This window comes from Bacillus rossius, chromosome 1 (assembly GCF_032445375.1).
Source record: "Bacillus rossius redtenbacheri isolate Brsri chromosome 1, Brsri_v3, whole genome shotgun sequence".
NCBI lineage: Eukaryota > Metazoa > Arthropoda > Insecta > Phasmatodea > Bacillidae > Bacillus > Bacillus rossius.
Window position 1 is genome coordinate 278,978,444 of NC_086330.1, and position 18,465 is coordinate 278,996,908.

Genomic DNA, 18,465 nt, shown 5'->3' on the forward strand with positions numbered 1-18,465 from the left:
TTGTTCGTTCACTACAGAGGAGAAAGGAAATACAAAAAAGGAATAGAATGGGAAGACGAAGGGGGGAAAAAAAAACGCCCAGACAGTCTGCAGCCTTGAGACACCCACTAAGAAAAGAAAATAAAGACAGACGGAGATGAAAAAAACTGGAAGGGTAAACGATTAAATGGAATTCTTTTTTATGTATTTTGTTTCATGAATGAGTCTGTTTTATATATTCAATGGTTTTAGTGACTGGCGCTTGTGTGATTGTATTTCACAAACTATAGCCAAGGCCGTCGAGAGAACAAAGGGCAAGGGGAAAAATAATTTTGTCTGGTCCCCTCTTGGTATTTAATGTACAACGGTAAATTACCCACATTATATATACCTACATATATATATATATATATATATATATATATATATATAATGTTTGGTATACGTTACCGTGCTCTGCGAGAATCTTATAACTTGTAATGTTTCCAAGTATTTGTATTAGCAATATACTTCTCATTTTCGTCTTACTTGCAAGATAAACTCAAGCATAAAAGAAATATAGGAAATCACCCTCCCCCTTACTTTTTATAAAATAACATACATACTGCTTGATTAGCTTCTGAGATACGACTTTTATAATAAAAAAAGACCGCCTTTTCACCCGTTTTATGGTCGAATATAGAAAAAAAGGTAAAGTTAAACATGCTATTAAATCGTAGATTGTACGTTAATTTTGCTCAAATTCTTACCTTCGCCTTAATTTGTTTGGATATATGTGTGGAATATCAAAAAAATGGTAAAAGTACTCTACTTAATTAATTATTTACGTCATTTACGCTAAGATTTCTAAATCCCTTTTCACACTCTTAAAAGACAAAATCCAGAAAACTTAGAACATACAATTTGTAACTCTATATACATAATGTTCATTCTTAATTTCTAATCCTTAGATCCAGTAGATTTGGAAATATGCATTTTTTCCTTTAAACCAAACCTAAACCTTTTACAACCGTTAGGGACGGAATCTTTCAAATAAGTTAAATAATGATAAAATATTTTAAATTTTACAATTAATTTTCCTCTTAATTAATTTCGGAGATACTATTTTATAAAATAAATGAAGGCCTACCCCGTTTTCACTTTCACTCCATTAAAGATTAATTTTAATAAACGCAAAAAAACCAATACGTAACTAGATGCCAATATTTTTAGTTACTAACTTCTTATTCTAATTAAATGTGAAATGTTAGTTTTTGTTTTAAAAACATGCCTATCATTTTTACCAACCTTAGGGCATGAATTTCGCAAACTGATAAAAATTTTGGTTGGTAATTATCGTATGTTTATTATTGGTACCCAAAATAATTTACCATGCTTAATTTATTTCAGAAATATAATTATTAATATTAAAAACATACTGAACCCTTTTTTACCTCTTAGAAATAAATTTTTGTAAAATATAAAATGGTTATTGGTATTTCTGTATTTTTATTATTGGTACCCATTATAATTTATTACGTCTAATTCTAATTCTGAGATATAATTCTTAGTCTTAAAAGCATACTTACACTTTTTTCACTCCTTAGTGTTAGACTTGCGGAAAATATAAAAACTGGTATTGGTATTTTCTGTATGTTTATAATTGGTACCCAATATCATTTATTACGATTAATTATAATGCTTAATTACATTTATATATAATTGTTCATCTTAAAAACATAATTACGCATTTTAAATCCTTTAGGGGTGGTTAATCGCAAAATAAAAAAATGGTACCCAAAATTGGTACCCAATATTATTTATTACGCTTAATTACATTATATAATTATTAATCTTTAAATCATTCTTACCTTTTTTCAACTAAATTTTCGCCAAATTAAAAATTTTGGTTGGACATTATCGTGTGTTAATTATTGGTACCTAATATCTTTTCTTTAGCTTAATAAGTTTCAGAGATATAATAATTATCTTAAAACCATATTTATCCCCTTTTTCACTCCCTTAGAGGTAGTATTCTGTAATTATATATAGTCTAGATTTTAAATTAACCAATGAGTCAATGACCTTTTTAAAATAAGAGGTTCTTCAAAATTCGGCAAGTAGTTTTCGATTGATGCTCGAACAGAAAAAAATTTTAAAATTTATATATCTGAGTTCTCAATAATGTAAATAGTTTCCAATAGTTTTTACATTACTTCATCAAATGCACAGACGTTTTGCCACGAACAGTTTTAATATTAGTATAGATAAAATACTAACATACAGAAAGGAATTGGATGGTTTGTGACGCATAGCTGTAAATTAAAAATATATATATGTTTTATTTGGAAAATGTGTATAAAACTTTGAGGGCATTCTTCCCGGGAGCAATTTTACTGTGGTACATATCCAATTTTATTTAACGTAAAAAAACTTAAATAAAGAAAGCAGTTTAATGTATTTTGAGCTTTGAAACCATCCTTAAACTGAAATCAATTGTACGTATTTTGAAAATTTGAATCATAAAGCTTTTGATGTAAACTGGATACGCAGTTAGGAACAATTACCCATTTAAATCGGTGTGCTGGGTGTGACGTCAGCGCGTACATGAATATATTCCATTTTCCTCGGTGCGTCAAGCCTTGGTGGGCCCAAAACATTGTTCGCCCCCCCCCCCCCCCCCCCCCCCCCGCCCACGGGAGTAGACCGGGGCAGCCCAGATCTAGATTCCCACGGGTTGCGACATTCGTCCCCTGGGAGGGGCGGTGGAGGGGAAATAAGAGGAGGGAGTGACACGAGGCGAGGCAACTATTCACTAACCCCGAGTCAGACGCTTGAATAAATCCGCGTTTGTGCATCTTCGGATTTCCCCCCCCCCCCTCCCTTTGCCCTGTTGTAAAAGTTAAAGTTTGTTCAGGTTTAATTCCGTTACATAATATATATTTTTCTCGCAAACTCGTTCTTTATCTATCCCCCACCCCTTCCAAGGACTCTTCACTATCATTAAACACAGAGATATTTCGGGCAGCTGAATTCAAACATGGCCGTACCAGCTTGGGTGACAATGAACGTTTGCGACACCAAGAACTGCAAATGGGGAATCATCTCCAAGAAAAAAAAAAAAAAAAAAGGGCAAAGTCTGTTTCTTTGGCCGGAAAAGTGGTGGTGATTTTTTTTATAGGATAGTCATGGAATTGTCTTAATCATCTTGGAAAAAAGAAAAAAAAATACAGGGTCATACTACGCATCGTTACTTAACAAGTTGAAGGCAGAAGTTGCAGGGAAAAAAGTCACATTTGTACGACTAGTTGATAATAACTAAAATTGAAGATTGTTTGGGGTTTAGTTATTTTCAATAAATTAACATATAATCGTTATTAAAATGTTAAAATTCTTGCAAAAATTCATTCTTTTGTTTCTGGCAGAGTAAATTTTCCGCAAGTCTGGTCGTTCCTGACAAAAATTAAATGTGGAATAAGTTAAATAAGCGACTTTCAAACTACTTGTAAATACAATGCTGGAATCAAAATAGCGCGCTGCGGCGATGGGAACATTACCAAATAGAGCTGCTAAATATCTGAAAGCATATGCTGGACTCACAATGATCCGTCCCGTCCGACCGCCGTCCGTCAGTCCGTCAACAAGCCGAGCGACTCACAATGATCCGCACATACGTCATTATATTTTTCCTACTCGGAAGCTGCCAACAACTACTTTGGCGTGTTCTATTTTTCGAGGAAATGTCTCTTGTAAAGGTTTGCCAGTCCGACGATCATGAACACTAAGCACTCATAAATTATAAAAAAAAAAAACTCTAAAATATTTTTGAGTTAACGTGCATTATTTATTACTTTCGTGTCTCGGACAATTATTGTTTCAAATATAAAATTCAAAACGTGTTCATGGGCAAGTTAAGAACGTAATACGGAAGAAGCTTAGCAAATAAACAAACTGAAAAAAAATATATATATTTTTTTGAATAAACACAATTCCTTTCAGACATATTTGAAGTTATAATTTCATCCGTCAGTCCGTCGAATTTAAAGCTTGGCAAGGTTTTGTCGGACGGACGGATGAAATATGATTGGATGAATCAGTGGCCTAGCCAGGATTTGTGTATGGGGGGTGTTAAGAAGCATGCCCTTTCCCCCCCCCCCCCCTTATTAAAGCAGGATGCTCCGAGGGTCCTCCGCCGGGAAAATTTGGATTTTAAGGTGTAAAATAGTGCTATTTTAGCAGTTTTTGTTACTTAAAATTAAATATTGTAATGGTAAAATTTTTATTAACTTTAATATGAAATTTGTTTGAGTGATGAATAAGAAATTATTTAAGGTTTTGGTGCTAAGGGGTGGGTTTGAACCCCTAACCCCCCTCCCCCTCCCCTGGCTAAGCCCCTGGGATGGATGCCGCGTGATTGACGGACGGATCAGACATATCATCGCGAGTTCCCAGGAAGCGGCGCGAGCGACCCGGCGAGGTTCGGGCGTGTCCGGGCATGTCCGGGGCGGCTCGGGGGTCGGTGAGCGCCAGGCGGGAGCGGCTGGGCCAGTCGAGCGAGCGGCGTGGAGCGGCGAGCGCGTGCTGTGCGGCGGACCAAGGAGCTTGTCGGAGGGGTTCCCTGGAGACCGCGGGAGCGAGACAAAGGCCTCTGTCCACGGGAATGTAGTCTGCCGTCGCCGGGAGCACACGCCAGCGCCGAACCTGCAGGGAGAGACGACCGATGACAAGGTGAGGGCGCCGCGACCACGTGTCCCGCCGCGTGCAGGCAGTAGCTGCTGTCGGCACACAACTCATAAATTCTTTTCCGAAAAACGAATTTATGGCCACTGAATAAGAAAAATTATAGAGTAGTCTTCTATTTAAACACGTATTAGGACACAATCAAAAAACAGTATTACACGTGTAAAGAAGGATCTACAGTTCATAAGTGTCACGTTAAGTTTTAAAATGTAACTTTTTTAAAGAAAAAAGCAGGTGAAGGTCATCAGGTAGCCAAGAATTAAAGCAATATCTTTTGAAAACTTTTCTTGGGTAGCCACACCGGATCAGCCACTTTCCTGTGAACGGAGGAGGAGACATATATATATATATATATATATATATATATATATATATGTGTGTGTGTGTGTGTGTGCGCGGTAGTGGGGGGGGGGGGGGTATTTCATATCACTCCCCTCAGATCCCCAAAAACAGGCCTAACAAATTTGAATTCTTGTTATAGCTTCAATATGCCTTCACCCCCTCCCCATAAAATCCTAGCTACACCCTTAGGGTGTGGGAATAGAATCACTTGGTCTGCTGTTTGCTCTTTCAAATTATTTTCTTTTGTTGGTGGGAAAGACAGTTTTTTTTTATAATGACGGGTGTAGAGGGGGTATATATCTCCCCCTCTTCCTCGTATTTCTCCCTCTTCCATATTCCCCTTGGCACTGATATTCAGCATGCACTTCATCAGCGGCACAGAGCTGATAACGATTGTTTCAATATGTACGTAAATTTAAAAAAGATAAATAGTGAAACTAATTGTATGCGTGGTGTTTATTTGCGAGGCAATGCTTAGAAGTTAATTATTCCTAGTAGTTAAAAAAAAAAACACAAACAAAACTGTAGAATTCAATAGTTGTATTTATGAAACAAACTGTTACGAAATTCGTATCCACGATTGAAACTGAAAATTTCCACAGAAATAAGTGAGGGGGGCAGGGGGAACAGCTGGAAAGTGTGGTATGGTAAGTATCACCACTCACGTTACATCACGACATTCATAAATGTTTTCAAGTAGGTTTTAGGTGACCTGTTTGAGAAAATAAAGTTGATTTATCCAAAAAATATATAATAATATTTATTAGAAAAATATCATTGTACGTGAACGGATTTTTAAGATCACGCATACAACCATAGTAAACTAAAACTCAAAAATACATTAAATATCAGTTTAGCCATCATTCAAAAATTATTTTCTTTTTTAATTTTAGTAATTTTGTGGCTGCGACGATGTGGTAATAGAAGTACTTTTTTTAATTTGGAAGCCTGTCGCCTTTGTAGTGCTATTGTAGTTCCAGCATTAGCCATTTGCGAGTTGTAATAATGCCACTCAGAGTGATTATAATTACGAACAGTTCCGCAATCCTAGAGAGCTACTGCTATTATTTTACAGGAATAACCTGTTAGTTATTTCAGTAAAACTAAATGCAGAATTTGGTGAGGGGCCAAGCTAAAAAAAAAGGGCTACATTCGCCACAGCACGCGCACAGCACACACACACACACACACACGCGCGCACGGAGTTGAATGTACGCAAGCAGGTAGGAACGGTACAAGCTGCTACATTGCGAGTAGCTCACGCGCAGGAAAACACCACGCAAACTGCGCACACAAAGTTCACGAACTACTTATTTTACTCCGTTTCTGTGCGCGACTACATTGTAATATATTCATGTAGACTTACAGATTTGTTTTAAATTTGTCCATTTACATGGAAAAAGCTGTATCACTACAAAATAAAGTTCGCATTAATACTGGATTAGGATTGTTATCCGGGCATTTATGCTTTGAATTTTCACAGCACCTCCGACAGTTACAGTTATTTGTGAACCGTTCCGTAACTAGCTTTCCAGTATTATTAACAGTGCACATAAATTAGCATAATAAAACTGAATAAAGTCAATTTGTTGAACATTCGATAATTTTTTCCATAGTTTAAAACATATTGTGTTTTTAAATTAATTATCATTTCAAATATAAAATTTGATGCCAATTTTCGTAAGGAATACTCAGTATTATCTCGAAGAACGTATTTCATATGTTCAAAAATAACTATAACCGTGTGTTGTACGAAGTTACAATATATTTCTTGTAGTTTTACAAACTATTTCTTGGCAACTGGTTACCAACGGAATCTTTTGTAAAATGACACAAGCATTTTTTTCTGTGCAATCAAAATACAATACATACCTACATTTCGTCAGCGGCATAGAGTAGCTAGCGATTGTTTTGATATGTGCATTTGAAATATAACAAGTAAAACTAATTTAAACGTAGTATTTATTTGCGAGGCAAAGCTTTGTAATTAATAATTTATATTCGTTTAGATCTAAATGGAGAAACAAAATGCTTCAATTTAGGTAATAATAAAAGATGAACAATTTCCAACATTTGAAAATGAAAATTTCCACAAAAATAAACGAGTTAAAAAAGCTGGAATTTTTCGAACCACTCGCTGTGTTGTGTGCGAATGTAGCTTCGACTTATGTGCTGTGCGTGTGCTACATTGCTGTTTTCATTCTGTTTGCGTGTTATTGTGAATGTTCCCTAGGCTTAAGGGACGTCTCGCATTGAAGTTTCATGTATATCGTTACGTTAACTGATGTTAGATGCGTTCTTTGAATGACTCTTGCGTTGAGGAAGATTGATTCAAAAGATTAGAAACATTCCTTTTTTTGACATCCGCCATTGATTGTTTATGCTTTTTCATGGAGAAAACTCAAGAATCAACAAAGATATGAATACATAAACACACAGAAAAACAAGCCAAAATCAGCCGAGGTCAAAAGTCAAATTCATAGACAGCTCAGAGAATTCCATGGAAGTAATTATCCAGAAAAATGTCACAGCACAGATGAACGCAGTGTGCTGACAACAACTAAACAGTTGCAACAAGAATCGTAGAATTAGGGATGAGCAAATCATATCCTAAAATAACATCAAATCCTTAAAAATTCGAAGGACTCCATATTCTAGGAAAACGCTTCGAAGAAAAAATATCAAAATGAAATAAAATTAAATTAAAAAAATTCAATACTGATTAATTGTGAAGTTTACTACGTATATTTTTTTTTTCTTCATACCTATCCTATTAAGAATTCCCGAAGTTATTGTACTTGTAACATTGATTAATTGAATAAAATTACAATATTTATTGATTATGGAAACTTAGTTTGTGAAACAGACATTTAAAGGGTAGAATGTTTCAAAACCATAGTTAATAGTTTTAATTTACTGTACATTATTCTATTTTTAAACCGTGACACCTAGATTTGGATTAGAGAAAATTGAGATTGGACCCATACCTAGTTAGAATGCCACGTCATAAGTATCGTGGTTATGTATCATGTGTAGAGACCTAGAAAAGGCATGAAATTAATTGCAAGTTTAGTGATCGTGTGCACAAAAAATATTTACACATAAGTTCGAATACTATATGTATTTAAACTGCATATTTTTCTTATGTTATAACATAAATGCACTTTTTTTTATACATTTACATCAGCTTTCGTACACACGATATTGTAATATACAAAATATTTCACCCATTAGTTAAACCTAGTTCCGCACCTAGTTTATAGCTGAAGTTTTTAGTTTCATTTGGTACATATATTGAAATATTTCTTTTTTAACATTATTATATTTAAGCTTTTAAACAAATACTATTTTAACTAAGTTCCATCGTTACAATTATGTACAACAGGGCATCGGTCCGGAAAATAAAAATCGTGTTTCTGCTCTGATTGGCTCTCTTTGCGTTATCTTGGAATTCCATCATCGTCCCTGTTACCATAACATTATCTTAACGTCACAAAAGTTAATGTGACCTACATCTGAACGTTAAAATAACGAGCCCCGTTGTTAACCTCAAAAAGAATCGTCCGTTAGTTGATATCCAACGTTGCCACGTATCAGTGTTAGAACTACAATGAGAACGTACGAATTAAGGTCTACCATGCGACGGGCCTTGGACGCGCTGCAGCGTGCTGCTCCCAATTCGGAGATGTGATTGACACACGTCACACGTGACGTCACTTCAGCCTGCTGTTCGAGATAGCCAACTTTCATCCTGGGGCAGTAAGGAGATCGTGGTTCGTCATTTTTGTGACTTGCGTCAGTCGAATTGAATCTGGTTGTATGCAGGCGCAATGAAAGTAACTAACGTTAATCCCGCAGTTTAATACACACGTAAATTAAAAAAAATTAAATGTCATAAATATGTTCTGTTTGTAACATGGAAAAAAACTAAATTTTTCAATCCTCTTAAAAATTTGTGATTTATTAGGCTGAAAACGTACAAATTTTATATATATATAAATTTTAATGCTTAGCTATGATTGAAGTGACAACGTAAACAGCGCGAAATTATAGTGGTGTTTTCTTGCATTTAGTTATTTATTTCAATCTCTCTGCGATTTATTTAATTAAACATCATAACCGCGCGTTGTCCAAGCACGCAAACGTACCGGGACCAGTCTGTCACCTCGACTTCTCTTCATGGCCACATTCAGACGCCCACGAATTTCGCTTGTCACTACGTTGTTTCCGTTAACGTCAGCCGAATCCCCGATATTTTCTGAAGAGCACTGATGATCGCTAGGTGCGCATTTATTTTTCGCGAAATTATTTCCGTACCAGCTGTGTAATTGGTTGAGTTCCTGTATGGTACATGTTTACTCTAGACACACGGGGAAAAAAAAAAAAAAAAAAAAAAAAAAAAAGCAATTTTGTTCTGAAGCCACGCGTATGGGCCCTATTTCATAAAACTACGAGTCTACACGCTACAAGCTACAAGTCTCCACGTTACAAGTTAAAGGTGAAAGTTTTACTTAACCTTTTTTTAGAAAATTTTAACTTGTAAAAGTATGTCCAATAATAATAGCTTGACTTGTAAAAGTTGGTCCACAAATAATCATGATTTACAAGTCTGCTAGGATTGTTTATGTTAGGAGAGAACATATGTGTTGAGACAGCAAGTAATATGTAAAAATTTAAATGTGAGCTTGAAGAACCCGGAAATTCATAGCCAACTGTCACTCCTTCAGAAAATTAGAGCACACAATAATATATTGCTCAATGCATTCTCAGGAAAAAATTACCAAATAGAGGACAAAATGAATTTGTGGACTGAAATATACAAGTTTTCACTGTCCTTAGGACTCCTTACTGACAGTAAAAACTGACGTGTATTACATATACATTAAAAAAATCTTTAAAAACCATGATTAATAACATAACTTATTTCTTCATTACATATATTTTATGAGTAACATAACTTCTTTATTTATAGCTTGTTGCGTAGATATTTGCTTACATGTAGTGCTCATTGAGTTATAAATATAACAAATAATGTAAAAAGTATTTTTAATGCAGCTGATTTTATTTGGAACTTCTAGTAACGTACAAAATTTGTCACAGTCCATTTTAATCCGCGGTCTGATATTGCGTCGTTTCTTAACCTGAATGACATCAGTATTATTTTCAGCAGTGTCAGTGAAACATGAAACATAAACATTATACTTCTGAAACATTTTAGTTTGGTGTTAAGACTTGTAGAAATTGCTATACATGTAACAAGTCCATGTAGGTTAAAGGTTACAATGAACTTTGTAAAACACAATTGTAATATTACTTGTAGAAACTGCTTGTGGCTTGTATGGCTTGTAAATATTTACTTTTAATTGAAGTGTTTACTTGTAGTATTATGAAAAAAAAATTCCTTGGTTTTTGTCTTAGCTTAAGGGAATTTCTTGCTACTTAAAAGCACAATTTTATAAATGTGTGTATATACATATATACATAGACATACATTCAAACTGTATACTGTCTATGAGCTACACTCTTTGAGACATTAAAATTATATTATATATTAAATATTAATATTTTCATACGTGACTTACTGACAATAATTTACAAACAAAATATAAAATGGATATGTTAAATTTACCATCTGTAACAAAGGTTTTCTTGTGATCGATATTCTACGTTAGCTTCCAGTCCGTTGGAGCCGGGGAAAGGGTAGAAAAAATGGTGCGCGTATTAAAATGTTTTAAAACGAACGATACTTATATTTTCAAACTTAAAAAAAAAAAAGTACGCAAGCATATTCAGAACATTCAGACAGTTCACATACGAGTGCAATCAATCTGATCAGAACTATTGTTTTTTTTTTTTTCAATTCTTGCTCAATATTTCTCCAAGTCCAGAATTAGTTAATTTGTAAAAGGTTTTGACCAGTTATGTTATCAGGTGGAACAGCTGTAAGAATGACAATGTTGTAACTTAATGAATTAATTAGGACTTAGGGTATCTTCAACATCGAGGAAATTAATTAGTGCACGGCAATTTTTTTTTTTTGTAAATGGAACAAAAATATTCATTTAAAATTACAGATGATTGTAAATTTGTATATTTACATGAGTACAACATTTCACTATAAAAAAAAAGTGTTCACAGTTATACAAGGGTTTGGATTCTTACCCGGGCATTTATGCTTTGTGCTGCGCCAGTACCTCCAATAGTTTAAGTTTTTTGTAAACATTTCCCTGAATAGCTTTCCACTATTTACAGCGCACATAATAAGCATGATATGACAAAATAAGTAAAAATTTTGAATGTACGATTATCTTTTCCATGGTTTAAAAAATATATATATTTTTGAACGAAACATCGATTAAAATATAAAATTATGCGCCAATCGTCATAACAAATACTCAGTTTTATCTCGAAAAACGTATTTCATGTTTGCAAAAATAACCATAGCCATGTGTTGTACAAAGTACTATATCTTACGTGTATTTCCTGACAAGTTTCCAAAGGAATCTTTTGTAAAAGTACTTTAATGACGGAGGAGGACGAATTTAAAACCTAGCATTGGTAGAATGAATACGTGGGAGGAAAAGGAGTACCCCGTGAAAACCCTCTGATCAAAGAAACCTCCGCCGCGTTTTCCTAATACGAGAAATAGTTAATGTTTGACTCCGCCTGAATTCGAGCCCGGTTCGCTGGGAGACGTCTAAGTTTACAGGAGTTATAAAGTGGCGAAGTCTGAGTCATGGGACTTATCTCTACTTTAACAGTTCTCAAAAGTAGTTCCATGGTCTAGGTATCGTAATGACACTGTTGCACTGTCAAAATTGTTCATAAAGAACACTATGTGGTTGAAAGGACGCGTAAACTGACTATTTGTTTCTTCACTGATGACACTTGGGGACAACTGATACACTGTTAAAAATTTTCACCTTAAATTTTTAGGAAGAATGCTTATATATAATTCCAGGATCTTCGTTAATTTGCGGTTATCTTCGTTGATTGACGGGTAATGATTTAACTTGCATTGAACACGAATCTCCAAGAATTATTTCGATATACCACAAAAACATTCAAAAATGTATTGACTCAACAGCAAGAACTTACCGCTATCTTAAATTACGAAGAACTCTTCCTTTATTTCAGTTAATTTCATCGTTAAAAAGTCCGTAAATTTACTATATTTTCTAAAAGTGTACTACTTTTGAAAACTGTCTAATTCGAGGCAAGTTACATGACACATAGTATACATAGAAGGAAACTTCCACGAAGTAGATTGAACGAAGTGCTTGAGGAACGCTTACTCTTACGTCAGCCCGCCTACCTTGAGCTATTTTAGTGCGTCCGACACTGACGAAAGAACTTCTTAGAACCTCACTGTCCTATCTTCTTTTTGCGCAGGAGACTTAATTGAAGTCGATCAATTTCAAGGTCTTCAGCATCGTGAAATACTTGGAATAGCGAAGTAATTTTGTGTAATAGAAAAATGAGACAACAGTCAGGGAAATGCATGTTTGGTCAGGAATTATACATTGTTAGACAACTGTGTTGAGCATATTACATTTGATTTAGTCTTTGTTGTAATTCTGACGTGCAAAATATGTTTTAGTATATTTTGTTTTGGGCAAGTGGGGCTGGATACCATCTATAGTGGTGTCTCTGAGTTTCATGAAAGAAACATAAATTTGTGCATAGTTTTCTTAGGCATTTTATTACTGTGTATAAAGTTTCATGCCGACATTGAAGAATCCGCTAGGCAAAGCGATAGTAGTGTCATTAAGTAGTGCAGAGATATACAGGATGAGTTTCGGCTGCAGGTTCATTACGACAAAATAAGTTGAAAACTTCTATTCGACTTAAAGTCTAAAGTTCTTCCCAAGGGTGGTGTAAGCCTTTGAAGTTGGGGCTGAACATAAATATTTATTGTAAATAATAGTGAAAGTATTTCAGATGTAACACCGAGCGTTTGGGCTACGTTTAAGTGACTGATGTTCTACAACCATCGCGAATTTAATTCATTGAAACAATTAGGAGTAACAACTGTTTATTTTGAAAACATTTTTTGTGACGTAATACTACCCGCAACGCGCAACCCCCCACGGAGAAGGCAGTCCGCACAGCTGAAGTGATTGTGTGTGACGTCATGGTAGAATCGTGCATGCATTCCAGACTAGGAAACCTCTACGCTTTTCGTAAACAAGTAAATTTGGTCTGCGCCCTCGCATTTTATTTATTTTTTTCGTAATTGGAATAGGAATATTCATGTAAACTTACAAATATTTTTTAGTTGTATATTTACATGGAAAAAACTGTATCACTACAAAATAGTATTCGCAGTAATGCTGGATTAGGATTCTTACACAGGTATTTATGTTTTGTGTGGTACCAATAACTCCAATAGTTAAGTTATTTGTAAACCGTTCCCTGAATATATTTCCAGTATTAACTGGGCACATAATAATCATAATACAACAAAATAAAAATGTTTATATTCGATTATCTTTTATATGGTTTAAAAATGCTTGAATGAATGAACCATCAATTAAAATGATATATTATACCTCAAGTTTCGTAAGAAATAATTAGTGTGGTATCGAAAAAAATTATTTCAAATGATTGTAAAAATAACCAGAGCCATGTGATGTACGTAGTTATAATATATTTCTTGTAGTATTAAAAAATATTTCTGGCAACTGGTTTACAAAATAAATCTACCAATTTTTCCCGTCCCTTTTAGACACCTAGATTCCACTGGAAAATTTGAACGTTTGTTAGTCTTCCATACAATGTGTTAATTTGTTTATTATTGCCTATGGGTGGTGAGATATGTTTTTCCGCAATTTAAAAAGCCAATGAGAGCGCAGTGTAGTATGATACTGATTGTCCATAATTCGCCTGAAAGTTGCTACATGCTATATAAATCATTACTCTTCAAGTCAAAACAGTATGGTTTGAGTATTATGTCACCTAAAGTCTCTACGTGTGGGTTCTGGTTAGAGCGAAAGAGGACAAACAGCAGAAAAGGTACACTGGAACGCGCTTCGTGCAGATTGAGAAAGTGAAACGGGGTGTTCCCCTTTAGTGACCTCATTCTCATGCCTCATTCTGCGGCCAAGCAAGAAGTCTGCACTTTCACTACCGAGACTTCTTCAATGAGCTTGAGAGGCCCGCCTAGTCAGTGTTTTCGTGTTGGTGCGACGCCCGCTGGTGCACTGTTGAAATATTTCATCTTAATTTTACGATTAGAACTGGTTGCAAATTATCTGGTGATATTCGTAGATTTATTTGGTTATCTTTGTAAGTTCACGGGTTTATGAATTAACTTGCATTGAACCTGAATCCACAAGAGTAATCATAGTATACCAGCAAAAACATTTGAATACTTGTTAAGACAACAGCGGACGGAACACCCTTCTTTCTTAACACTTTCCAGTTTTTCCTGATCACAGCCAAGCATGGAACTCAGAAATTGGAAAAAGGCGTAGTATTTTTTTACGAAGATTCAGTTATTTAAAATTAACAATTACAAATTTATTTCAGGAAAATTCTTTGGTAAACTGTCTGTTAATTTACTGTGACTTCTCAACAGTGTGCTAGCGTGGTATAGCCTCTGAACTGACGCGCAGTCTTCTCGTCATGCATTGGGTTACTATGAGATTGGAGCGGTGACCATAACACGATATGGCGGAGAAATGGAGATAAAGGCGGAATGCAAGTCCCTTGAGTGCTTTCAAGAATCTTTGTAGCATGTTTCAAGTCTAAACATTATTCTGGAAACACGAGTTCAAACCATTTTCACTCTTCTAAAAATACAGTTTTTTAAACGACGTACGAAAACAGAACTAATCATCCGCCCTCAGCGTATTCTAAAATGCTTTTCATAAACACACTCCACAAGCATCGCGGGGTTTCTTCTGAAGCTGTGCACACCGTGGTGTGCCCGGGCAGATGGGTGCCTTAATACCTGGACTCACAATGATCCGTCATGTCCGTCCGTCATCCGTCCGTCCGTCAACTAGCCTAGCGATTCTCAATGATCCGCACATCCATCATTATATTTTCCTAATTGGATGCTGCCCACATCTACTAAGGCTTATATTTTTGAGGAAAATTATCTTGTAAAGGTTTACCAATTTCACAATCATTTACGAAAAGCGCTTTAAATGATAAAACAAACTTTAAATAGTTGTAAAATTTATTTTCAAGTTACCGATGATTACGTTATCATTTCTCAGACAATTTTCGTTACAAACATCAAACTTAAAACCTGCTCATAAGCAAGTTAAAAACATATGTAATACGAAAGTAGGTTAACTAATACACAAACTACATTTTTTTTAAATAAAGACAATGCCTTTCAGACATGATTGAGGTTATAATTTCATCCGCTGTCAAACAGTAAAGCTTGGCAAGGATTTGATGGAAGGACTGATGGAATTTTTCAGAGCATGTGATTATATGTCAAGTAAATGACGGACGGACGGATGAGACGGATCATTGTGAGGTTAGCTTTAAGGGGTAGAGATAGTAACCAAAAGACGCCATATGGATTTCAACAGTAAAAAAAAAAACCATTAACTAGTTTCTATCGTTTGATTTTAAAAATATTTTCTTAATTAAAGCATAGTGTATAACTTGTGGTATTAGGTGAATGCCTGAAGTTAATAGTGACTAATTGCTACAAATAGTTTCCCTTGCAGGGTCACTGATGTTTAGTATTGAATTTCTGGGAATGACAACAACTGAAATAAAATTGCCAGTAGACACTATGCCATGGTCTTTGAAAATCTCTTAACATGTGATCTCTGGCTTTAACGAAGAAGAGAATTTCATTACGAAACAATAAAAAAATCCTTACGGTATGAAACCTTTTGAAACCAATATGGCGTCCTTCCGCCTGAGTCTTGCTTAAATTCTGGGAAAAATTGTCAATAACTTCGTAAACATGTTACTATAATTACTATTAACTATGAGGAAATTCCCATGAACCCATTATATTGTAACGTATTTTTGTAAATGGAACAAAAATATTAATGTAAAATAAAACATAATTATAAATTTGTACATTTACATGAAAACTGTATACGTGCAAAATAGTTTTCGGAGTAATACTGGGTTTGGATTATTACCTGGGCATTTATGCTTTGTGTTGTCCCAGTAACTTAAAACGGTTAAAGTTACTTGTAAACCGTTCCCTGAATAGCTTTCCAGTAAATACTACACACATTAATAAGAAAATAAAACAAAACAAAGTCAAAGCGAGACAAAACAAATATTAGTATATCTTTCCCGTGGCATAAAAAAATTATGCTTGAATGAAACATGAATTAAAATATAGAATTATGAGCCAATTTTCGTAAGGAATACTCAGTATTATCTCGAGAAACGTATTTAATATATGCAAAAATAACCATAACCATGTGTTGTACAAAGTTTAAATATCGTTATTAAATTATTACAAACTATTTCTTAGCAACTGTTTGCAAAGGAATCTTTTGTAAAACAACAGATTTTTTTCTGTGTATTTGTTTAGGAAAACTTCAAAAGCATTTGAAATGTAACATATATAACTATACAAGGAAATAAAATAGTGAAATTTTTCCTATGGAATGAAGATGCGCCTACCCAAAGTCAACTACGTAAAACATCTTTTAGGCTACAGATCTGTTCTTCCGGCTGTGTGCGACACATGTTGACGTGTTTTTCAAGGCAATCGGGGACAATCGGTCGAACTGTTCAACTGTTCTGAACCGTCGAGTTAGTTCACTTGACTTCTCTTTCACTCGCGAGTCGCAGCACACGCTGTCTCTTGGATTTTTTTTTTTGGCAGCGTCGCTACAGTGTTGGAAAGTACAGTGAATTTACGGTCATTTCAACGAATAATGCGCGTTCAAGACAACTAGATCATGGTATAAACTACGCTGTATTCTGACTTGTGAGTTCTGTTTTCCGTTATAAACAAGGTAAAACAGCATGTGAAAGGAAGGACATGTGAGATTAAATAGTTTTGAACAGTTTTTTTTAAAGATAAACTTTGAGAGTTGGTTTTTAAATGAGTAAACTCGATTACGAATACATCTGTGTTTTTAAAAAATTCCCTGGGTAAACTGTAACCAGGGTTCTTAGAAAAAATTATGGCGACATTTTTTTAACAACGCAAGAAAGGATATATGTACTCAGAATAAAGTGTATTTAAATGAACCAAATCTCAGAAACCACGACACATATGGAGCTGAGGAAAAACAAATCAAGCTATTTGAAAACTGCTCAACAAATTCAAAGTGGGGTCTGAACAGGCGATGGACTATATTAAACCATCAGTACATTTTGTTTGGGGAAAAAATTATAAAACAATATCAGAAAGCTGTAAAATGATACAGAAAAAAAAATATTTTCTGTACTTTCATGAAAGATTACTTTGGAAATCAACTGCCAAGAAATAATTTGTAATACTACAATAAAGATATTGTAACTTTGTACAAAACATGGCTAAGGTTATTTTTGCACATATGAAATGTTTTTAAATAATAACTAGTACTTATTTCTTTCGAAAATTAGCGCATAATTTTATATTTTAATTCTTGTGTCATTCAAGCAAAATTTTTTTAAAACCATTGAAAAGATAATCGATATTCATAATTGGACTTAATTATGTTTTATTATGCTTATTAATGTACGAAGTACGTACTGTAAAACTATTCAGGGTACAGTTAACATTTAACTTTAACTATTGGAAGTACTGGGACAACACAAAGCATAAATGCCCGGGTAAAAATCCGAACCCAGTATGACGGCGAACACTATTTTGTAGTGATACAGTTATTTTCATATAAATGTACAAATGTACAAATATCTGTAATTATACATGAATATTTATGTTCCATTTACAAAGAAATCGTAGAGTTAGAACCTGGATTTTTGGAATGTGAGCTCAAGCCTTTACCACTGCAATATCTCACTCTAGAGAATGTTAGTATAAGGACATATATTTTATCCCGTTATTTTCTGGTGCTAGGATGAACTCTACAAACACATGCACAATATAATCCAATTCAAGTGTTCATTGGTTAAAGCCACGTTTAACTTTACCTTCAAATCTATCATGATTCATAAAAAATTTATTAGGAAATATTTATAGTCCTTTCGGGTGTGTCAGATAACCTGTGATCAAAAAGGGAAATTCTATAGAGCATCTCACTTTTAGATCGCAGTGTGGAAGTAAATGGTCTCTCTATCTCTAACACACGCCGACTGCTGTTAGCGCTTTCCTTGTTTCTTCGTGCGCTGTTGCCATATAGCATACGAATTTTAAATTTTATTTTTTGGACAAAGTATTTTAAGCACATTGTGAAGCATGAAAACACGCATATTTTGATGTATAGGTATTTTGCATACATAAGTGCCGAAAAAATTTAAAAAAAAATTAATTTTCTC

The 18,465-nt window shown here is 34.5% G+C and overlaps 1 protein-coding gene across 2 annotated transcripts in view; it reads left to right on the top strand.

The window, feature by feature from the left end:
• The first annotated feature begins 4,505 nt into the window (after nucleotides 1–4,505).
• Nucleotides 4,506–18,465, top strand: part of LOC134527634 (putative phospholipase B-like lamina ancestor) — a 136,227-nt gene continuing 122,267 nt past the window's right edge. For both annotated transcript variants that reach the window (XM_063360488.1, XM_063360489.1), the window contains exon 1: nucleotides 4,506–4,686. The gene's annotated coding sequence lies outside the window, so the exon portion shown is untranslated. The remainder of the gene's footprint in view (nucleotides 4,687–18,465) is intronic.